Below are 25,210 nucleotides of genomic sequence, written 5' to 3'. Positions count from 1 at the left end.
ACCTAATTAGAGATGTACAAACAACCTAACAATTGTTTGGGCATTGAAGCAGCATTTTAAATTTCAGTCAAGTCAGCTCGTTAGTAATATTATCAATTATGTCTGTTTATGGTTCAAAACCTTGGGGTACTATTTTGAAATGTAGAGGAACATTGACTGATAAGAGTACTTAATATATATTTCTTAGAGAGCAGAGAAAGTATTTCACTTTGATGTTGACAGTGCAAGCTGGTGTTTCTGTTCATAAAGATTTAAAACATCCCTGGTATCCCAATGTAACACTCATTAAAAATCTGATATTGACGGAAACACTTACGAAGGTGTTCCTTACAGCCCTAAACATAGACAAGCATCTTAAATCACTGTCCTTAGGTATCATTGTAGCCTGTCATTATAGTCGTCTGGGTGTCATCTTCTCAACTGAAGATCCTAACACATCATAAAGCCTGCATCACCGTTGATTGTTTTCAATAGTGGAATAATTACATTGATATCTCTTATGCACTTTGACCTTTGACTTATGTTGCTTTATCTCAATGCATTTGACCTTTGACTCACAATGCTTATCTCACTTGACTTTTAACAGGTAGCACCCCATTTCAATGTCTTAACCTTTTTTGTCCAATATCTTTGATATTAGTTGCCATATTGTACCCATTATCACTTCTTTTGGCATTTAAGTACAATGTGTATTACATCTCATTGATATGCATGTTACCTTTGACTTATAGCATTGACCTTTGACCTATTGCATTTTCTCTCATGAACATTGTTATTGCTCAGTCAGTAAAACATTAAGACTATAATGATCCTGTGTGATCCGGTGAAGAATTGAGGTGTATGGCTTGACCCTTTCTCATGAAGCTAAAAAAGTTTGCCCGGATTGCTCTAGATGACATACAGGCATCATCCAAGTTGTCCGGTGAGCTAGCCACTTACTACTACAATTTGATACCCCACCTCAAAATGGCCCTGTCTGTTTCCCACTTGATACCCAGGCACAATCAACTTCCATGGCCCAGTTTTAAAAGGCGGAGGATTGACAAAAATTCTGAATGTAGCAATTTACAGTAACAAACTCAAGAACAATGCAAATAAGTAAGAAACTAAGTTTTGAAATAATAAATTCATACAGAAACTTAATATACTAATTTAGGATGTAATATATTGTTCATTCAACTGAAATTTTCTTTTCAAATCAAAACAAGAATATTTGTTGCTTTGTCATTAAACGACAGCAAAGAGACTACAGTAAGGGTCATAAACAACGGAACACATTAGGACGAACACCGGGACCATGTAGACAGGAGTCCAATATCGGCCCCTTCGGATGTCTTAATAGGTAAGGGGTAGTATTACCCACACATTCATCGGGGGATCCTTGTGAGAACACATACTATATACCACCGGCTTTCTGTGCAATATTGAATTTCAAATAAACAGTAAGTCGATCTACCTTACTTGATAAGTATCAAGGAAAGACAATCTTACAAGCATTTGCATTTTCAATTTCAGGGTGACTGCCCCTATATCTATAACTGTTCCAGTCAAATCCTACTACCTATAATTGCAAGTCACACTAGCGTTGTGTATGTGTCTGTCCTTTTTATCCTGTGCTCAAATCTACTTTTTTTTAGGAATGGAATGCCATGCACAACTTTAATATTAAATATATCTGGCTTAACATACATAAAAATGTGTTTTTATTCCACGTGTTATCATATGCTTTAATAATGAAGTATATTGATATTGAGAATGTGGGTTAGGTTGATCTCAGTTCAGACTAAGGTAGAATATGTAACTGTTGGCTAACAATCATTGTTAAGCTGTAAAATCTCCGTGTGTGTGCCCAAACACAACTAAACCATATGTCAGTAGTCGTAAACACAGCACACCCTGGTTTCCACATTGTCGGCTTTAAGCATGTTATACGTGTGTATTGTGTTGAATTCGGGAGGACATTTAATGGTTAGGCTGCTATCGTATACACACAGCACCTTATGTAATATGTTTGTGTAAAAAATACACTGTCATAAAGCCGTCTGGTGGGGCACACTTTGCATAAAATGTTGAGCCCCTTTATATATATAGTGTACCAACCTTACAGTGAAAACAAAAAATATAGCAATGGAACCGGGCCGATCCAATAACTCTAGAATACAACCTGCCAAGTACAGAGGTGATATGTCAAATTAGAGGCATTTACATACTCAAAGAAACTTTCATTAAGATCTTGAAAGAAACAATTTCTCATATAGAGTGAAACCATGATATATAATGTCCCTCGTTTATATACAGTTAATCCTTTGATAGAATACCCCAGTTCACATGATACCTCAATTACCACCATGGACAAGATCCGAGTTCCCTTTTTTCATCATCACCATAGCTTTATGTTATATCTTCTTTGGTGTACTGCCAAATCCCATCCTGAATCCAAATTTCTTTGGGACATATGGTGGAAACATAGCAAGGTACTATCTAATATTTTTTTCATCTGAGTGAAACCTGACTTTACTGACACCTTCTTACGGCATTTAATCTTGATCTGTTTCAATTCCATGAAATGCACTATTGTTTAGAGTATTATAACTTTGATGTTCGGCATAAACAGAACCAAATCATCATTAATTCAGACTCCAGCCAGTTAAACCACTATTATATTGAAAGTAACACTTTAATGTAAACATTATCTATTTTACAACAATTACGAAACAAGTTATACCAACTTAATAAAATCACGCTTGTTGGCCAGAATGGGAATGTGTAAGGGGTCTTACCGTGGGAGGAAACCGGAGTACCCCGCGAAAACCAACCTCGTCAGCCAGGTGACCCCCATACCTTTTCACATTCGATCGGGGAATCGAACCCTAGCCGCCTTGGCAAAAGGCAAGTGTGTTACCACTGTGCCACCCAACCACCCACAAGACTTATTTAATGCAAAAATGCATGTAGTAAGTCATTCTCAGTGAATGGCATCCCTCTATGAAGGGGAAATTTACTCAGTCAATACAGAAATACAAACTACTTCTCCTGTGTTATAATGCTACCAGGAAATTCCCAGGATCCTATCAGTTTCCCCAGGTTCCAGAAATGATCCCTTTTTGATACCCATTTATTTACTTGGCAATTTAAAGCAATTATAAAAATGTTCTGTTTATGAAGTCCATGTAACTCAATGTGAACAAAAACACTCTGGGAATATACTTATAAAGAAACTGCCGAGACACGAGGACATCTGGACTATTTGTTTACATTTGTGCTTTGATGTGAATTCAATCACAAACACAGATATTTTGAATTTTAATGAAAACATTGGGTCAATTTTCATCCCGACATGAAAAACACAAAAAATCAGACAGTCACCGATATCTCCTAAAAAAAAGCCAGCATGATTGCGTGATTGGAGGAGCAGATTGCTGTAAGGTTCCCGATAGCAGCTATTGGCCTTTAGTAAGACAACACCCCAATACTATCTCTACAATCTGATAGTGTTTTACTGGCCTAATCAAATTAGTTTCAAACATTCTTAAGGCCAAACAAACAAAATATTGTTTCACATTTCAAATTTAATAAAATTCTAAGATTCGTACACTATGTAATATCTTCAATATATGATATTAGTTTTCCCTCAGTATCGTTTTTGAAGGACACCTCTAAATTCCAAGAACATCTGTCAAATTTCTTTCAATTTTAAGAGTAGATTCTCAAAGCAGTTTTGATTGATAGGTATATTTCTGAAACACATGTTTATATGTTTTGGCCTAACAAGCTCTGCCATGTTGATCTTAGTTATCCACTACTTGAGAGAAAGTTTGGGTTGATAAAATCTGTCTTTGTAGTGATAACCCTCGTATTACACCAGGTTACTAATCCCATTATCATTGTCCTCGTATTTATTACATACAGGTACTTAAACCCTGGTGTGATACGTACTGCAGATTACATGGCTGTTACACCATCGTACCAACACTACTATCTCCAGGGACATCAGACAGTGTCCACCACACCAACCGTGCCCAGACAACAACTGTACAAACATATCTACGGGGAGGTAACAGGGAGACAGGTAGAGGATGTATCTGTAGAAATACCTAGTAACGATATAAGGTCAGGGGAAGGTTTGGTAAGGGGCAGGGTACAGGGTGTGGGGGTTAATCAATGTCAGGGGAAGGTTTGGTAAGGGGCAGGGTACAGGGTGTGGGGCTTAATCAATGTCAGGGGAAGGTTTGGTAAGGGGGCAGGGTACAGGGTGTGGGGCTTAATCAATGTCAGGGGAAGGTTTGGTAAGGGGCAGGGTACAGGGTGTGGGGGCTTAATCAATGTCAGGGGAAGGTTTGGTAAGGGGCAGGGTACAGGGTGTGGGGGTTAATCAATGTCAGGGGAAGGTTTGGTAAGGGGCAGGGTACAGGGTGTGGGGGTTAATCAATGTCAGGGGAAGGTTTGGTAAGGGGCAGGGTACAGGGTGTGGGGCTTAATCAATGTCAGGGGAAGGTTTGGTAAGGGGCAGGGTACAGGGTGTGGGGCTTAATCAATGTCAGGGGAAGGTTTGGTAAGGGGCAGGGTACAGGGTGTGGGGGCTTAATCAATGTCAGGGGAAGGTTTGGTAAGGGGCAGGGTACAGGGTGGGGGGGCTTAATCAATGTCAGGGGAAGGTTTGGTAAGGGGCAGGGTACAGGGTGTGGGGGTTAATCAATGTCAGGGGAAGGTTTGGTAAGGGGCAGGGTACAGGGTGTGGGGCTTAATCAATGTCAGGGGAAGGTTTGGTAAGGGGCAGGGTACAGGGTGTGGGGGCTTAATCAATGTCAGGGGAAGGTTTGGTAAGGGGCAGGGTACAGGGTGTGGGGGTTAATCAATGTCAGGGGAAGGTTTGGTAAGGGGCAGGGTACAGGGTGTGGGGCTTAATCAATGTCAGGGGAAGGTTTGGTAAGGGGCAGGGTACAGGGTGTGGGGGTTAATCAATGTCAGGGGAAGGTTTGGTAAGGGGCAGGGTACAGGGTGTGGGGGCTTAATCAATGTCAGGGGAAGGTTTGGTAAGGGGCAGGGTACAGGGTGTGGGGGTTAATCAATGTCAGGGGAAGGTTTGGTAAGGGGCAGGGTACAGGGTGTGGGGGTTAATCAATGTCAGGGGAAGGTTTGGTAAGGGGCAGGGTACAGGGTGTAAGGGGTTAATCAATGTCAGGGGAAGGTTTGGTAAGGGGCAGGGTACAGGGTGTGGGGGCTTAATCAATGTCAGGGGAAGGTTTGGTAAGGGGCAGGGTACAGGGTGTGGGGGTTAATCAATGTCAGGGGAAGGTTTGGTAAGGGGCAGGGTACAGGGTGTAAGGGTTAATCAATGTCAGGGAAAGGTTTGGTAAGGGGCAGGGTACAGGGTGTAAGGGATAATCAATGTCAGGGGAAGGTTTGGTAAGGGGCAGGGTACAGGGTGTGGGGCTTAATCAATGTCAGGGGAAGGTTTGGTAAGGGGCAGGGTACAGGGTGTGGGGCTTAATCAATGTCAGGGGAAGGTTTGGTAAGGGGCAGGGTACAGGGTGTGGGGCTTAATCAATGTCAGGGGAAGGTTTGGTAAGGGGCAGGGTACAGGGTGTAAGGGTTAATCAATGTCAGGGGAAGGTTTGGTAAGGGGCAGGGTACAGGGTGGGGGGCTTAATCAATGTCAGGGGAAGGTTTGGTAAGGGGCAGGGTACAGGGTGTGGGGCTTAATCAATGTCAGGGGAAGGTTTGGTAAGGGGCAGGGTACAGGGTGTGGGGCTTAATCAATGTCAGGGGAAGGTTTGGTAAGGGGCAGGGTACAGGGTGTGGGGTTAATCAATGTCAGGGGAAGGTTTGGTAAGGGGCAGGGTACAGGGTGTAAGGGTTAATCAATGTCAGGGGAAGGTTTGGTAAGGGGCAGGGTACAGGGTGTAAGGGTTAATCAATGTCAGGGAAAGGTTTGGTAAGGGGCAGGGTACTGGGTGTGGGGCTTAATCAATGTCAGGGGAAAGTTTGGTAAGGGGCAGGGTACAGGGTGTGGGGGTTAATCAATGTCAGGGGAAGGTTTGGTAAGGGGCAGGGTACAAGGTGTGGGGGTTAATCAATGTCAGGGGAAGGTTTGGTAAGGGGCAGGGTACAGGGCGTGGGGCTTAATCAATGTCAGGGGAAGGTTTGGTAAGGGACAGGGTACAAGGTGTGGGGGTTAATCAATGTCAGGGGAAGGTTTGGTAAGGGGCAGGGTACAGGGCGTGGGGCTTAATCAATGTCAAGGGAAGGTTTGGTAAGGGGCAGGGTACAAGGTGTGGGGGTTAATCAATGTCAGGGGAAGGTTTGGTAAGGGGCAGGGTACAGGGCGTGGGGCTTAATCAATGTCAGGGGAAGGTTTGGTAAGGGACAGGGTACTGGGTGTGGGGGTTAATCAATGTCAGGGGAAGGTTTGGTAAGGGGCAGGGTACAGGGTGTAAGGGTTAATCAATGTCAGGGGAAGGTTTGGTAAGGGGCAGGGTACAGGGTGTGGGGCTTAATCAATGTCAGGGGAAGGTTTGGTAAGGGGCAGGGTACAGGGTGTGGGGCTTAATCAATGTCAGGGGAAGGTTTGGTAAGGGACAGGGTACAGGGTGTGGGGCTTAATCAATGTCCATGTGGAGTCAGAACTTTTAACTGCGTTGTATACAGGTGGTAGTTTTACCAGGTTAAAGGTTAATGTAGTCTTACCAGGTTAAATGTTAAGGTAGTCCTACCAGGTCAAAGGTTAAGGTAGTCTTATCCAGTTTAAAGGTTAAGGTATTCCTAACAGGTTAAAGGTTAAGGCAGTCCACCCAGGTCAAAGGTTAAGGTGATCTTTAATAACCAGGTTAAAGGTTAATGAAGTTATACTAGAAATGCTCAGGTAGTGATCAGGTCAGTATTTCCAGTAACTAGGTTATAGAGATGTAATGTCCCTGGCCATTAAGGACATCAACTACCCAACAAAATAATCAAACTTGGTTAACTTTTTAACTGGTGCATGGTTTATGTCTTATCAGGTCAGATATCAGTGTAATTAAACCAGTTAAGTTTTACCAAGTTAACATTTCAATTGAGTTGAATTGTGCATGGGTCAAACGGGGAGCATTTGAAATAGTTGAATATTAACTGAACTTCAGTCGTAATTAAATCATAGAGATAGTATGGAGATTTTAACATGGAGAAATCCAAGATGTTCAAGAATTAAGATTTTATTTACAGTATATAAGGTAAGAGTAGTATGGTCTTTACAAGATTATACCAGAAAATTACATGGTATCATCATGATTAGTCCCCTAAAACAGCAGGTCCTCCGAGTTCTGTGAGAAACTCAGGATATCAATATTTACACCTCATAATGACATGTGGTGTTTTGACGGCAGTCATATCAGCTTTACACAGATTATAATCTCTGGTAGGGAAGGGATTATCAAGTCCTTTAAACCCACCCATGGCTGACATACACACTCTCTTCCACTAACATGGTCATAGTCAATGGTCTTTTGAAAATTTCTTGCCATTTATTTTGTCCTAATTGTCAAGGATTATAGCCCCCTGAGGTCAGTTTTAGCTTTAAAACTGACCACTGGGAATCTGTAGCTCATCACTTTACCTTCACTGACCACTCCCACCCTTACACCTGCCTGCGATAATGAGGAGATGGAATTGAATGGTCAGTGTGTAACACGAAATTTGAAACCTTTGATCAAAGTCTATTTACTCTCAGATGTTTGATAATCACTATCTTTTTGTCCAAAATTTATAATAAGCTTTATTTAAGGTTCTCACAGACAGTTATATCTGTATGAAGATTATTTGATATTACACTTCAAATCAATATTGATTTTAAGTCTCTCAGTGAAATTGACACCACTGTACAATACATCTGACCTGGGTTAAGTATGTGTATTTACTTAAGTAGCTAGTACTGATATATATACAAATTCATTTTTCCTCAAATTTCTTTCATAGTGATCAGTTCAGTAAGAGAGATCAAAGGAAAGAACTGAAATATTTCATTAAATTCCATAAAAGTATAGTTAAGTTTTAATGGGTTAATGGCATTCGTACCTGGTATAGGTATGTTAATTGGTATTTTAATCAGACCGTTAAGGTACAGCAGTGTAACAGAGACACCAATCACACCTGTGTAGCTTGGACAGGTATTTATTGACAATTAGGAAACCTGACATCTATCCTGTAACAGATACACTGATGTACGACACCATCCTCGACATGGATATACTCTGTCCTGGGAAATATTACAATGGTTGAAATTGATACACTTATAGTCCTCATTTGTAAATCTATCAAAACATTCAAATACATTAAACATACTGTTGAATTAAAAGATATATGACAGATGTTTTTTGTCTTCAAATGAATTTAATTACATATGACATATTTAAACTTTAAGGCGGTATTTTAGTTCAATCAAAATACGCACATTTGAATACTACACAGAAATTATTGTATTAAGGTAAGATGTACTGCTGCACCAGCTGTAATTATAATGAAGAGTTCCACTTTTAGTTTTTCTGTATGGAGTTATCTCCCATATATGTTTTGAAGTTACTGGTAAAAAGGAGCTTATCTGCCTACAAATTTCCTATTATGGTATTCATCAATTATTCATATCAATTAATAATCATCAATTCCTAACGAGCATCATCTGTACACTGTAGGATTACAGCGATTTGAATATTTTATATATAGACCCAAAAGTTGACAAACATTTTTACCTGTACATAATTACATTCCTTTTTACAAACAAATTTGAACATGATTGATATCTCAACTGTATCTCAGGATGTTATTTAATTATGCAAGCTATTCCACTGTTTTTCTAGAAACAAACAATTCATTATTGTGATAATGACAATAATACATTTCAAACACTTTATGGTAAACAAAGACTCTCTGTATTAATTTGCCTGGGAAATCAACACTAATTCACAAATTATTTTAATTTGTTAATTAAAATATCTCTTCTATTCAAACCTAAATCAAGCAACAAAACCTAGCATTGTGATTCAAATTCCTTCATGATTGCATCAAATAACTATAAACTGAGTGAAATAGGAATAAAATAATAAAACGTTTTTTTATATAAAGAGCAACGGAATATAAAGTGAGGTCTATACGGCTTTGACACTAATCTAACAAATGTTGTAGCCATTGAACACATATAAATATACACAGCTATACATCATGCAATCAGACAATTAACATGGCCAAAACCTTTATAAAGGAACAGTCTATATATAGTGTCAGTCGTATGTCAGGTAAGACACTGACACCTTGACTCTAGGTTATATTTATGTGTGTGCCTTCCTGTTTGTTTAATTTACATCAGGTAATTAGAAGTTTTATGACACACAGCTCAAAAACATTAACGTAACCTGCGGGCTGACTGATATTCTCTATTTCTGGTCACATATCGTATCCCAAAACACCATTCTTTTGCTATATTTTGGCTATACAGTATAGACAAATATAATTTCTATTGAAAAATGAATGGTATACCAATATATATCTGGACACAAGTCCATGCCTGATAACGAGCCCAGCTATATTTCTTGACAGTTCTGTAAAAATACTCATAGTTAAATGATATGTGTGCGTTAAAAGGCCGGGATCTTTGTCTTATAACAGAATAAATAAAGTGGTTATCAAATGAGAACTAGGCTGGTTTATGTTACTACCATAATAAGTTCTTATTTGGAAAAAAGTTCTCATTTTGAAAATATGATTTACCCCAGATCGGATCTACCGTGGTGCATTTGTGTGACAGATGTTGTGGATGAAGCAGAAGACGCTCTGCCCCCTGGAACTCCTGGTCTCTGTCTCCCTGCACCGTTTCAAGGGTCTCGATGAAAATCTATATTTTGTTTCTACTTGTAAACCCTTTTATTGATTTTGATTTAGAATTACAATTCTATTTCAATGTTGGTAATATCTGTTGATATTTTTATATAACATGATGATGACATAATGAATTCTCTATAGCCTCGCAGACAGAAGGACAAATGAATCAACAGACAAAAAAACTCTGATTTTTATATATATCCTTTTATCAGTGGTGTGAAGTGAACTATAGGAGACTGCCAGGGGAACTCAGTGAGCTCTTTTATATCCTAAAACATTACACACAATGTCTATAAGACAGCGATCCTCAAAATGCCAGCTCGAAAACAACACTAGTGACATTACCATAGCAGGGTGGGGGAACAACCCAATGTGATACCCCCCTCCAGACACAAAGTTTACAATGCCTGTCAGTACACAACACACATATATCAATAGGACTAGAAAATGATTAGGACTCCCATAATGACATCATACAATAGTACTGTATGTTATATATCCTGTATTTACACTACGGTACTCACATTCAACGAGCTAAATCATTTCCTATACTGACCAATCAAAAACAAATTCCACAAAAGCAATATTTGGGTTTCCTATCGGGCCTGTTTGAGCAGTTTGTTTGCAGTTCTATGAAGACATATTTGACTTATTGGAGGTATAGAAAAGCCATCGAACAGAAACCTTTAACGTTTGAGTTATAGTTCAATAAAACTCTGTGTTGCCCCACATCCTGTGACTACCATAAGTCAGGTTTATGTAATGTTGTGTCTATGTACAGAGGTATTAGCCAGTGTTTTGTGTACAGACCACCAGGCCAGATAGTAACCCTTCTATATCATTATATCTACCTTGTTACAATAAATCTTGAGCATGCACCCTGGTCATGACTTATCAGTTTAAATCAACGAAACTTTGATAGTCTTAAATCTTTTACATTTAAACACATCCTGATCTTTGAATTTAAGAGAATTTAACTTTACTGTACAAATGGTTATTTTCAAAGGGTCTAATTTATCATTAGTTTTAGATAGAAGAAAATTACCCTAAGAAATTACAAGAAATTTTGAAAAAAAAAATGAAGAAATAAAAGTAAAGGCTGATATTATAATTTTTTGGGAAAGCATTACCGTTCTTTTTCCTTTTATTACAGACTTTTGTGTAAAAATGTGAAAACATGCACCATAAAACCATCTTCACATCTAACAGTTTAAGTATTCCTTATTAAAATTCAATATAATTTCTTGTAAGACAATTCAGCAATTGAAAAAAAAAAATTTCCATATCAATTTCCAAACTGCATTTTCAATTATAGTATATTCCAAGAAAAAGTGGTAAGAAAAGAAAAAAAAAAACGGTTCAGGCATCAACAGTATCAGATTCCTTGTGCATTTTCATCAAATTCTGATTGCAGTTTAAAATCCATTACATCAGATGTATTTGAAATGGAAAGTACATGTAAAAGTAATGTCTGGAGTTATAAATGATGATATATCAAATTACAACTTTCAGGGTTTCCTTGTAATAGATATCTTAAGCTACCTTGAAAGTATAGAGTTTCAAATGTTTATATAAGTAAACATGTATAATTATCGGTAGGTATATAAATATACATATAGTACATATGACATATTTTTGTACTGAAATACAATCTAATCCTCCCCTTTCATGTTTTCAGATTTCCCAATATTTTTGAAATAGCATGGTCCACTTTACTATGTAGGGGTGCAGGACAGTCTATTTCCTATACACATCATTAACTCTTCAAAACACAAGCCGGAGATTCAGCTTAGAGAAGATGAAAGGCCGAGATACCAGATACATCACAATTTGGGCCTGACCTGTCACCCCCTCTCTACAGCCAATATACACTGAAGAAGGTCTTTCTGTCAATATTATGAGAGTTTATATACTTATTATGTCTGAAATGTAACAGGCTTAGTATGTTGGGCAGATTCTCAAACATGGTCTAGATTCGTCTCCGCGATCTAGTGAAGTCAGGGTACATTTGCTCTAGCTTCATGGTGAGACTTGCTCTCAATAGTCTACCATTCAGATTCAGTCCCAATGGTTTGATCTCATGGTCAAATATGTCATTAATCGAGATCTTATCTCAGGTCCCTAATGGTCATGTTACTTGGTAACGTTACTTCGCTTTTTTCTTATTTCTTTGATCTGGTCCAAATCTTTGGATAGTCTCAAGTGTTTTATAATGTCTTTGGTTCCAGTTAGTGTGTCATTGGTCTCCTGTCTCCAACTGAGCCCCAATATCTCTCAGGTCTTTGATGAAGCCTCATTGCTCTTAGGTTTCAAACTGAACCCTTCAGGTCAGGTCTCCTGAGTTTCCATGGTCTGGTTTCTGAGCCTCACTGGTTTCGGGTCACCGAGTCATTACAGTCTGAAGGTTTCCATGTCTCATTGGTGTCTTTTTTGGCTCCAATAATTTTCGGAGTCTGGTGATGATGTTTTTCAAGTCTTGTCATATTAAGTCTGATTGTTATATGGTCGCCAAGAAGAGTTTCTGCTTGCTTCTAACTAAGTTTATGTTTAGATATATCATTATGTTAATTACAGAATATTTTAGTTGAGTCTGACACAGCAAAATAAGGACAGGTCTAAAAAATATCATTACACTATAAAATCAACCATTTTCAGCATTTGTTTTTTCAACAATTTGCTGTATAATTTCATCTGCAGAACAGATATTAAGACACAATTGAACAAGTTCCTTGAATGATTTTAATTCTGGCCATTTTGTAAAGCACTGGCCAGAAAAAAAAACAAAAAATCAAAATATCTGCAGTATACTGTGAAAATTTGATCAGGTTTGGGTTTCATTCAGGGAAGTGTTGATGGTAGGTGTGATAAGGTAGGAGAGGAAAATTGTAACGACTCTTTAATGTCAAAGTGTCTCACCTGTACACCAGAAAGGTGTGGTGATTAACGCGACCAACAGAGGCCAGGGGATGGTTTGGTAACGCTTGACCTTGTACATGTATTAAACTGTCAACATATTAAGTTATAAGATTACTTAGTGGTGTAAATTGCTCAGAAATAGCGCTTTAATTCAGTAATTTTATCCTCTTGAGAACTGAGAAGGTATGTTGTCCATTGATAACTTTCTCTCATAGTTGCATATGGTTTAACTAAAATAACCAATGATTAATTTAAGCTAACCGGTAATAGACTTTTGAGCAATTTTACTAAAGACAAATTATTTCTGCATAGACAAAAATTTTACTGATCTCACCAAACGTTGGGTACTGGATCCAAAATGCGAATACAGGAACTAAAACATTTTGGAGACCAGACCAAAAAAAAACCATGAGGAGCAGAACAATGTGTGGATCACCTTGTTTGGACATTTAGATTCAAAACATGTCTAGAACATTCTGGAACCAGACTCGAGGGCATCAATGGGTGACAAACTTGGACAATGAGTCCTGAACAACCATGGGACTGGATCAAACAGATTTTGATGAGACCAAACTCGGGGACCAATTAACAAACAGATTTTGATGAGACTAAACTCAGGGACCAATTAAAAGACTACACGATGTATTCAATATGTATGTAATTTGTATATGCTATTACTCAGGGAGTCACAGAATTGTCAGATTTGCATGTCAAGCCAGTGATAAGTATGGAGTATCTAAGGTGTATCACTTGGTACAAACGTAACACTGGGAATACTACAATACCCATCACAAGACAAGAGTAGGCAGATAAAAAAACTCTATAGTAAATAAACTGTTATTATTCCAGGTGCAGCAGACATACATTAGTGGCAGGTTTCCAGCAATGTTTGTTATTGCAGCAACAAGAAAATCTTAAAGCTGCAACACCGTTACAACTGTAAACCAAATGGTAGCAGGGTTCTGGTAATAACACTGGTTAAAAGCGTCAGTGTTTTTGCCTAGAATTGTCCATGTTCTACCAGCTGATCGACTTCTAGCTTGAAAGGTAGGATATCTAAAATCAGATATATATCCAAGGAAATCTAACTTTTTAGTTGAATTTCTTCTTTATATTACTAAGGTAAAGACTTGGCTTATCTCCCCTTGTTCAAAATAAGGGTTATCTTGAATTGGAAATTCTTCATTGATCAATTCAACTTAAACATGAGGAATTCAACTTCTATAGACAATCTAGTTCTAGTTAAGTACAACTAATAATAAAAGTTGCCCTTTTACAAACCCAGATATATAAAATCTTGCACTTCAACATCCCAAAGGCGATTACTAAATGATGTGTATAAATACAAACAAATCCGGTTTCTTTAAACAAAATTTATTGTTTCTGTTTATTCCAATGACTTAGTTGACCTCATTACATTTTCTTTCGCTATACTTAAAACAAGACTTCCAGAAGGGGAGACCACTTGGTTTACTTATCTTCACATTCTCAAGTAGGTGAGGAAATGAACTTGTCTCGAATTACAACACAATAATTTCCATTCTAATACATCATGTAGTCTGGCGATTTGTACGTTCTTTGATTTAAAAGTATTTAAACATATTCTATATTTTACATTTTATACTCGGAGCTCAAAAAGCCTCCATGTTCTCTGAAACGGAACACACATCACCGAAAAACCTTGGAAATGTGTGCAGCTTACAAACGTCAGTGTGCAGCTGTGAATGAATACTGCCACAGGCATTCAAATACAACTACCGTACCTCAGTCTGAGTAACACATGAATGAAGAGTAGTGTAGAATCTCTACAATACAACACTATGTAATGAAGTCTTTAATCTTACACACACAGAAATATAACGAGACTTCACATCAATGACATTGTATATAGTGTGGCTGCACAAAAAACCTTCTACAAGAACCACACGTATTAAAGATAAATGTCTCATCACATCCATACTGCTTAGTATAGAATGCTTATTTAGCTTATACAAGCTTTAATAATGTCTTATTATTTCTGAGTTATTATTTAAATTTGAGTCCATAGTTGTAAGCTAATTGTGTCAATATCTGTACGCTTCTCGTGTCTATATTTGTGGAGCTAAGATTTATTTAGCTGCTGGTACATATAAAGCTAAAATTCATCATTGTATAGATTTTTATTTGTACAATGAATATCACTTATTTGGTTCATTAAAGCCTTATTTCCTTACTACTTTTTACCACTTATTACCAATCGCAGAGTCCTGCCAGACTTAAATTACTTATTAAGCACATATGCAAATACTTATTCTCTTATTACTTTGGTACCATTGTGTAATAAAATAACATCCAACACTTATTGCCTTTTGTTTATTCAACTTACGTAAATCTTTATTGTCTTTACTTCACTGACACTGGAATCCTGTCAGATTGGAATATTGTGTAATAATCTAACATCAAGCCTTATTGCCTCTTGCTTATTCAACTTAAGTAAAGATTCACTGTCTTATTAATTTGGTACTAATCATATCCATAACATTATTTGAACTTGATATTCTGGCTCTTTGGTACAATTAAGTTAGCCGATTATGAAAAGCATCTTGCAGTTTGGTACTGAAGACTTGAAGTACCTGGAAGTATCCTAGCAGGTGTTTTCCTAGGACTAGAAAAGCGAAAGACAGAGAGACAAAGCTGTGTTCTCCCAGTAGAGTTAGGTAACTACATGGTTAGTCGAAGAACAGAAAACAGTTAGTAATTAACTTTTTTCGTATATACAGCAAACAGATGTGGACTAAATGCACTCACTCGGCTGCCACGTCAGTGTGAACGTCAGACTGAGATTAGCAGACAAAAATACACAGATTTCTTCCAAAAGCTAATTATGCAAACCTCAAACATTTGACCAGATAAGTCCCAAACAAAAGCACCCAAATGATTCGTTATCTGTCGATTATATTGATAGTCTTCACCAAATTAGTTCCCCCGAAAGCTATCGCTAAAGTAAACTGATACAGCAACAACTTTACTGGCCCATCTCTTCAATTAATGTCTCAATTCAGTGAGCAGTCTCCATACAAATTAAAATTACTTAAAAAGTACTATCGGGGAAATCTACAACTGTATCCAGCACTAAATCTCAGCTACTCTCAGCATCCAATTTCAAATTGTAACCCAACATGTCAAAAAATAATTAACGTTTTCCTGAACGAGAATACAGCATTAAGAATCCACATTGAACTTTGATGGTGTTACATCAAGCTGTCTGAACAATTGACACATTCATTATTATTATGTCTCAAAACAATTTAAAATAGAAATGTGATACAAATTTAACACCAGTTTAAACTGTTTTAATTTGAATAATTAACTCCATGAGATATAAAGTGTATTGCATCATTAATGTTTTGTGACTAATAATTTGATTCAAATTATCGGGTTATTGCACACCCCTCCTTTATCTTAATTGTTCAGAGAAGTTTTGATATTTCCTGTCAAGTTTTGATGTTTGCCGACAAGGCAGGTTTTGATATATCTTGGCAAGTTTTTATATTTCCCGAAAAGGCAAGTTTGATATATCTTGGCAAGTTTTGATATTTCCTGGGAAGACTAGTTTTGATATTTCCTGACAAGGCAAGTTTTGATATTTCTAGGCAAGTTTTGATATTTTCCTAACTTAAATAAATGTAATTTGCTTCTGGATTTCACACTTTTTGGCCCCTAAGTCCCATTGACAAGCCCAGGACAAAAACAGTTATTATGTATGATGCTGTTTTATTAATTAATTTGACACTTTCTCTACCTATGATGATTTCATACTTAAATACATGTGCTATTCTCTGTCACATCTACACATATACACTTGTATGTTAAGATGTCAAGTTCAGTGTGATAGCCATGATGCACTGCTGACACAAACGATATACCCTTAAGATTCAATAAGCCGATGCATCTGTCGTCAAACTCCAACAGACCAGAGCTCAACTCCAGACACCGTTTCAACACCTCTTACCTGCCCTAGACCACAGGTAAATGCATTATGCAAGACACGAATGTCAGAAGCAGAGAGTATATGGTATATAAAACCTACACTTGCCCTAGTTCACTCCCACAGAACAAATACTGTCGCAAAAACACTCAACTCATTAGCCATTCTTACCTGGTCTCCTTTCGCCGATCACATCCAACACCTGTTTTCTGTAGGTAAACACCAGGAAAACACTATCCTCAGATAACACGTTAAAATTCCTGTAAGGTAAATCTCAGTGATAACAAGTTGTTTTTTTCAATTTAACTTGAATATAAATCCAACTTGCAGTCAAATTGATCCCTGATAACACTCGGTAATAAAAATTATTATTCTCCACGCCAATTTAGTCGCAACACTCTGTCTCAATTTTAACCCAGGTAAAGAAAAAACTGACCACAACTATATTTAACTTATATTCATATTTCCACAGAGGTCACCATGCTCCAGAAAAGTGTATTAAAACACGGAGATTTAAACTAAAGCTACTTTGATCCTGTCGTGTGCTTGTCTTCACCTACAGAAGATAGGGTTGTAAGAATTTAGATATCACAAATCTCCTTGAGTATTTGAAGTTGTAACACTTTTTCATCAGCTCCCAAACTTCATAGATCCACTTGTGGACAAGTATAATGGGCCGTAATCTCCTTTGCTTGTCCACTGGTCAAGTATTCAGTATATCCAAAGTCTGAATTTTCTCCAACCTTGCTGCCCTACGACACCCAGACACTATATATTTAACTCAGGTGTATTCCTGGACTGCATACAAATTTTCCCAACAGTAAGATTTTGTGGCAAAAAATATTTACGATCATTATGCAGATCAATTCAATCAAAAAAAAAGCACACACATACACACCAGCTGAAAAGCAGAGCCTTAAACTATTCCATCTGTCCCTAAACACTGTGATGGGCTCCCATGCCAAGGCAGCTAACTATTAAACTTCTCCACTATTAGCTCATATAAAGTGCCAGACTGGCTGACGAAGGCTGCACACAAGACTGAACTAGGTCTGTGCTCCCACTGATAGTTTGTTGGCCCTTTAAAGAAAGGGGAGTCAAGTTAGAGGTAGGCAGTACTGTTAGTTTGAATGACATGTCTGTTCTAAAGTGTTGCTGGGAGTTTAGTACTGGAGGGAGCATGTGTTACCCTGTATATGTCAATTTATGAGAACAGACCTTATACCTCTATATAGAGGCCAGAATGTATTCATATAGTTTTTTTTCTGAATATAAAGACCACTTCATATCAATAAACTTTACCTGTATTAATAGACAAGAAAAATGTATCTAAACAGTTTACCTGCACACAGAAACCAGTATTCCATTCTCTGTAGTGTTTTTGTCTGTGGAGACCCTATACCTGTACATAAAGGCCAGGATATATAATATATTTCACTTATGTATAAAAAAAACCAGTGTATAACTCTGGACTTGAACTGTTTACAGAGGTCAAGATGTAAAAGTTACCTGTGTACAAAGGAATGGATCTTTTATATATTAAGAGTATATTCATTATCTACCTGTACATCAGGACCAATAGGTATTTTCACTGACTTCATCTCTTGCCATTTTGCACCTGTACAGAGGAACCATGCAGTCTGGCTGTGTTATATTTTTACAAAGAATTTAATTTGGCTATCAGTGACACAATTTATATTAAACTCTATATAAAGGTCACCTGTTTTGTTTCCCAATGTACCATGTGTTCCCTGTATATAAATATAAACTCTATATAAAGGTCACCTGTTTTGTTTCCCAATGTACCATGTGTTCCCTGTATATAAATATAAACTTTATATAAAGGATACCTGCCTACCAAGGTCACTTTTCTCTACTCCTTGAGTGGCATTTATAGACAGGTTGAATTGTAGTACACACAGGGGATTGACGCTATACAGAGCTCTACTTGTGCACAGGGACCTGTGAAAATACAGGTGTATGGGAGCCTATGTTTAACTGAATAGGGGTCAGTATAAGTTTACATGCATCTGTATCTTAGTCATTATATATCCTAGTTAGAAATTGTTTTAAATGATCATTGTTCAGTGACCTGCATATATATAATTAATATTTTCTGAATGACTAACATTTAGTTTACCTGTGAAGAGTGACCAGTTAAAATGTTTTACCTATATAATGACCAGTTATAGTTAATCTGTATAGAGCTATCATTATATAGATAACCTGTGTATAGTGACAAGTAAAGTTTTTACCTGTGTAGAATGACCAGTTACAGGTTTTACCTGTGTAGACATGTTTTACCTGTGTAGAGTAACCAGTTATAGTTTTTACCTGTGTAGAATGACTAGTTACAGGTTTTACCTGTGTTGAGTGACCAGTTACAGGTTTTACCTGTGTAGACATGTTTTACCTGTGTAGAGTAACCAGTTATAGTTTTTACCTATATAGAGTAACCAGTTAAAGTTAACCTGTATAGAGCAATCAGTATAGAATACCTGTGTAGAGTGACCAATATATAGTTTATCTTGTAATGTCACCAGTTTATATTTGACCAGTAGAGTGATTACTTCCATATATTTTACCTGGGTAGAGAGACAACCTGTATTTTACCTGGCAACATATTCATCCTGTATATATTTTACCTGGCTAGAGAAACCACTATTCTATATTTTTGCCATAGTAGAGATACAACCTCTATGTATTTTACCTGGGTAAAGATTCAACCTGTATATATTTTACCTGGGTAGAGATTCAACTTATATGTATTTCACCTGGTTAGAGAAACCACTTTTATTTATTTAACCTGGGTTGAGACACCATCTGTATATATTTACTTGGGTAGAGAAACCACTAGTTTATATTCTACCTGGACAGAGAGTTCAACCTGTATATATTTTACCTGGTTAGTGAGACCACTAGTATCTTATACCTGTGTAGAGAGACCACTAGTATATATCACACCTGTGTAAACAGACCACTAGTATACATCATACCTGTGTAGAGAGACCACAAGTATATATCATACCTGTGTAAACAGACCACTAGTATATATCATACCTGTGTAGAGAGACCAGTAGTATATATCATACCTGTGTAGAGAGACCACTAGTATATATCACACCTGTGTAGAGAGACCACTAGTATATATCACACCTGTGTAGAGAGACCACTAGTATATATCACACCTGTGTAAACAGACCACTAGTATATATCATACCTGTGTAGAGACCACTAGTATATATCATACCTGTGTAGAGACCACTAGTATATATCATACCTGGGTAGAGAGACCACTAGTATACATCATACCTGTGTAGAGAGACCACTAGTATATATATATCATACCTGTGTAGAGAGACCACTAGTAAATATCATACCTGTGTAGAGACCACTCGTATATATCGTACCTGTGTAGAGAGACCACTAGTATATATTATACCTGTGTAAACAGACCACTAGTATATATTCTACCTGTGTAGAGAGACCACTAGTATAAATCATACCTGTGTAGAGAGACCACTAGTATACATCATACCTGTGTAGAGAGACCACTAGTATATATCATACCTGTGTAAACAGACCACTAGTATATATTCTACCTGTGTAGAGAGACCACTAGTATATATCATACCTGTGTAGAGAGACCACTAGTATACATCATACCTGTGTAGAAAGACCACTAGTATATATCATACCTGTGTAGAGACCACTAGTATATATCATACCTGTGTAGAGAGACCACTAGTATATATCACACCTGTGTAGAGAGACCACTAGTACATATTCTACCTGTGTAAACAGACCACTAGTATACATCATACCTGTGTAAACAGACCACTAGTTTAGGCTTTATCTGTGTAGAGACCTGTGTAGCATACCTGTGTAGAGACATCACAATTTTATACTTTACCTTGGTAGAAAGACCAATGGTTTATATTATACCTTGGTAGAGAGACCACTAGTATATATCATACCTGTGTAAACAGACCACTAGTATATATCCTACCTGTGTAAACAGACCACTAGTATATATAATACCTGTGTAGAGAGACCACTAGTATATATCATACCTGTGTAGAGAGACCACTAGTATATATCATACCTGTGTATAGAGACCACTAGTATATATCATACCTGTGTAGAGAGACCACTAGTATATATCATACCTGTGTAGAGAAACCACTAGTATATATCATACCTGTGTAGAGAGACCACTAGTATATATCCTACCTGTGTAAACAGACCACTAGTATATATCATACCTGTGTAGAGAGACCACTAGTATATATCATACCTGTGTAGAGAGACCACTAGTATATATCATACCTGTGTAAACAGACCACTACTTTATATTTTACATGTACATAGTGATTTGTATATACCATGGTTCCTTGTGCTTTGTATAAGTTTGAACTGTATAGCACCATATTGATAGTCACTTCTCTGCCAGATAACTTTATTCACAGTGACATGTACAGTACATGTATCCAGTAATTTTGCTGATAATATCTTGACCAAAGCCCAGACTGAACATTTTAATTTTATGACTTGGTGCTGTTGCATAACAGCACAAAGTTTATTGCCTCACCTGGACATCAAATACTGACCAGCAAACAACAGACTAGTGACATCTGGTGAACCAATAAAAACAAAACAAAAGAAAGTAAGCTCACAAGACTAATGGGCAGCTGTTCTAAGAATGGAATGATTGACCTTTGACATTGTTTCAATGTGCCCTAAAACATCGTGACAAAACACATACATGTTTAACACTAGAATCTATGAATTTTCTCCTAAAATAATGACTTAATGAATTCTATGAAAAAATGACATGAGAAATTCATATTTCAGTTTATTTTTGTGAACTTGAATTGACCTCTGATGAACAAAAGCAAAGTAAAACATTTGATTTCCTTATAGTTGAAATATTTTCATTTTGCAATATGATTTTAATTCTCAATGATGTTGCTTTATATAATTTATATAAGAATTAAAACAAAATTCAAATGTCCCCTCTTTACACAAGTACTGGAAGTATTGATATGTCACAGGAAAATTGTAAAGGTCAGACTTTGTCTTCATCCAGGCCACTGGAGTTCAATCCAGCTCCACTACACTTCTGCCTTCTTCAAAAGTCTTGACCCTGAAGACACGCACAAGACCCACACCACTTTCTGTTTTAAGGCATAAAGCTTCCGTTATTTTTGTGGTTGCTAATTAGAACCACAAGTATAAATGCAGAGAATATTGTTGTATGTATTATTGTGATATTATTATTGCATGGGCTAACCATGAAAGTTTGTCCCAACAAAATAATTTGAAAGCTCCAAACCGTGAAAGAAAGTACTTGCAAACATTTTTAGAAGGTAAGGAATGATGACCAGACCAGAACTCCGGACCTCTGATCTGTAGACTCAGGACCCCTGATCTGTAGACTCACGACCTCTGATCTGTAGACTCAGGACCTCTGATCTGTAGACTCAGGACCTCTGATCTGTAGACTCAGGACCCCTGATCTGTAGACTCGGGACCTCTGATCTGTAGACTCGGGACCTCTGATCTGTAGACTCGGGACCTCTGATCTGTAGACTCGGGACCTCTGATCTGTAGACTCGGGACCTCTGATCTGTAGACTCGGGACCTCTGATCTGTAGACTCGGGACCTCTGATCTGTAGACTCAGGACCGGATCTGTAGACTCAGGACCTCTGATCTGTAGACTCAGGACCTCTGATCTGTAGACTCAGGACCCCTGATCTGTAGACTCAGGACCTCTGATCTGTAGACTCGGGACCTCTCATCTGTAGACTCAGGACCTCTCATTTGTAGACTCAGGACCCCTGATCTGTAGACTCGGGATCTCTGACCTGTAGACTCAGGACCCCTGATCTGTAGACTCAGGACCTCTGATCTGTAGACTCGGGACCTCTCATCGGTAGACTCGGGACCTCTCATCTGTAGACTCAGGACCGGATCTGTAGACTCAGGACCTCTGACCTGTAGACTCGGGACTTTTCATCTGTAGACTCGGGACCTCTCATCTGTAGACTCAGGACCTCTCATCTGTAGATTTGGGACCTCTCATCTGTAGACTCGGGACCTCTCATCTGTAGACTCAGGACCCCTGATCTGTAGACTCGGGACCTCTCATCTGTAGACTCGGGACCTCTGATCTGTAGACTCAGGACCTCTGATCTGTAGACTCAGGACCTCTGATCTGTAGACTCGGGACCTCTCATCTGTAGACTCGGGACCTCTCATCTGTAGACTCGGGACCTCTCATCTGTAGACTCGGGACCTCTCATCTGTAGACTCCGGACCTCTGATCTGTAGACTCAGGACCTCTGATCTGTAGACTCACGACCTCTGATCTGTAGACTCAGGACCTCTGATCTGTAGACTCGGGACCCCTGATCTGTAGACTCGGGATCTCTGACCTGTAGACTCAGGACCACTGATCTGTAGACTCAGGACCTCTGATCTTTAGACTCGGGACCTCTCATCTGTAGACTCGGGACCTCTCATCTGTAGACTCAGGACCGGATCTGTAGACTCAGGACCTCTGACCTGTAGACTCGGGACCTCTCATCTGTAGACTCGGGACCTCTCATCTGTAGACTCAGGACCTCTCATCTGTAGATTTGGGACCTCTCATCTGTAGACTCGGGACCTCTCATCTGTAGACTCGGGACCTCTCATCTGTAGACTCAGTACCTCTCATCTGTAGACTCAGGACCCCTGATCTGTAGACTCGGGACCTCTCATCTGTAGACTCGGGACCTCTGATCTGTAGACTCAGGACCCCTGATCTGTAGACTCAGGACCTCTCATCTGTAGACTCGGGACCTCTCATCTGTAGACTCGGGACCTCTCATCTGTAGACTCGGGACCTCTCATCTGTAGACTCGGGACCTCTCATCTGTAGACTCAGGACCCCTGATCTGTAGACTCAGGACCTCTCATCTGTAGACTCGGGACCTCTCATCTGTAGACTCGGGACCTCTCATCTGTAGACTCAGGACCGGATCTGTAGACTCAGGACCTCTGATCTGTAGACTCAGGACCTCTGATCTGTAGACTCGGGACCTCTCATCTGTAGACTCAGGACCCCTGATCTGTAGACTCGGGACCTCTCATCTGTAGACTCAGGACCGTTGATCTGTAGACTTAGGACCTTGATCTGTAAATGGACACACTAACCAGTGGAGCTATATACCTGGTCACTCGCTTCAGACCAGTCTAGTTTCTCTATAGATGAATCTTCATAATTTTCAAAGATGTAGCACATATACCATGCTATAAGGTGACCGAGTTTAAATTCAAACATCTTATCTCAATCTGCTTTTTCATTTTCAACATTTACAAAATAGAGATATCAACTCTCACAGCTGTATCAACAAAAAGCCTGCTCTATTGATCGAGTTTCATAACTGCCTTCTTTCAGAAAATAGGGATGAATATTTGCCACACAGCAATCTAGTACATTTTGGTTATTTGACATCAGCAACATTATCAAATATTATTTATTATGTAGACATTTAACCGAATATTGAATGCTGTCGATTCACGAGTATTGAATGCTGTCGATTCAGGGACTGAATACAATTACTCCCTATATCTCGCTACAGGAGTCGGTGAATGGTTAATTCACATTATGAAAAATCTTTACAAAATAATAAATCCACAGGTATTTACCCCTCACTAAAAAGAATTTCATTCAAGGAAAACACATTAAACAATCATTTGAGTGATAAACAGTTTAGTATTATTTGCTGAATTTTTACTGAAAATGGCTGAACACGAGACATCGCTGAACTCATTTTTGCCTATAGTACTAGAACTCTTTAGATATTTTGTGTCTTTTTCTGAACTGTTGTTGAGAAATTGCGTAACTATTAAGGCACATTCTAAATTTGCCAATCCATTTACAAACCTCCCAGGAGAAATTAACATATTCATTCATCTCTGAAATTTCATACAGTAGTTAAATTGACTTTAAATTTCATAATTTCACTGAGAATGAAATATTATATTTGTGAGATATGCCCTGGTAGAAAATCCTTCATATGCAGGGGTCCTACTCCTGGACTTCCAACTGTGAATGGAGGCCTGCTACAACATTAAAATGCTTACGGGTAGGAAAGACTACAAATTTTAACCAAGAGAAACTAGTTTTTAAAATATTGACCTGAAGAGAATGTGTCTCACTCCGAGATTTAATTATAAAATTATTCTAATTTTTTTTTTTTTTTTTTGAAAAAAAATTCAACTGCAAATAAATCATGTTATAATTATGGTGAACAACTTATTAAAAATCGATGTATCATTAAAATTGTACTTGGCAAAAAAAATATTTGGTAGAATTAACAACAAATCTAAGGTTTTGTCTGGGATAGACAGATTACCACAAATCGTAGATTTGAATACATGTACACTTGTATACTATACCAATTAAACTACGCTTTTTAAATTTCAGTTT

General features: G+C 38.0%; 1 protein-coding gene across 1 annotated transcript in view; it reads right to left on the bottom strand.

Annotated features, from left to right (window-relative positions):
* Positions 1-17,738, bottom strand: part of LOC117321876 (semaphorin-5A-like) — a 108,613-nt gene extending 90,875 nt beyond the window's left edge. Inside the window, exon 1 of the mRNA XM_033876484.1 lies at positions 16,901-17,738. The gene's annotated coding sequence lies outside the window, so the exon portion shown is untranslated. The remainder of the gene's footprint in view (positions 1-16,900) is intronic.
* Between the last annotated feature and the right edge of the window lie 7,472 nt (positions 17,739-25,210).

Source organism: Pecten maximus, chromosome 2 (genome assembly GCF_902652985.1).
Source record: "Pecten maximus chromosome 2, xPecMax1.1, whole genome shotgun sequence".
Taxonomy (NCBI): domain Eukaryota; kingdom Metazoa; phylum Mollusca; class Bivalvia; order Pectinida; family Pectinidae; genus Pecten; species Pecten maximus.
Note: the sequence above shows the minus strand (reverse complement) of the source record. Positions and strands in the feature narration are given on the sequence as shown.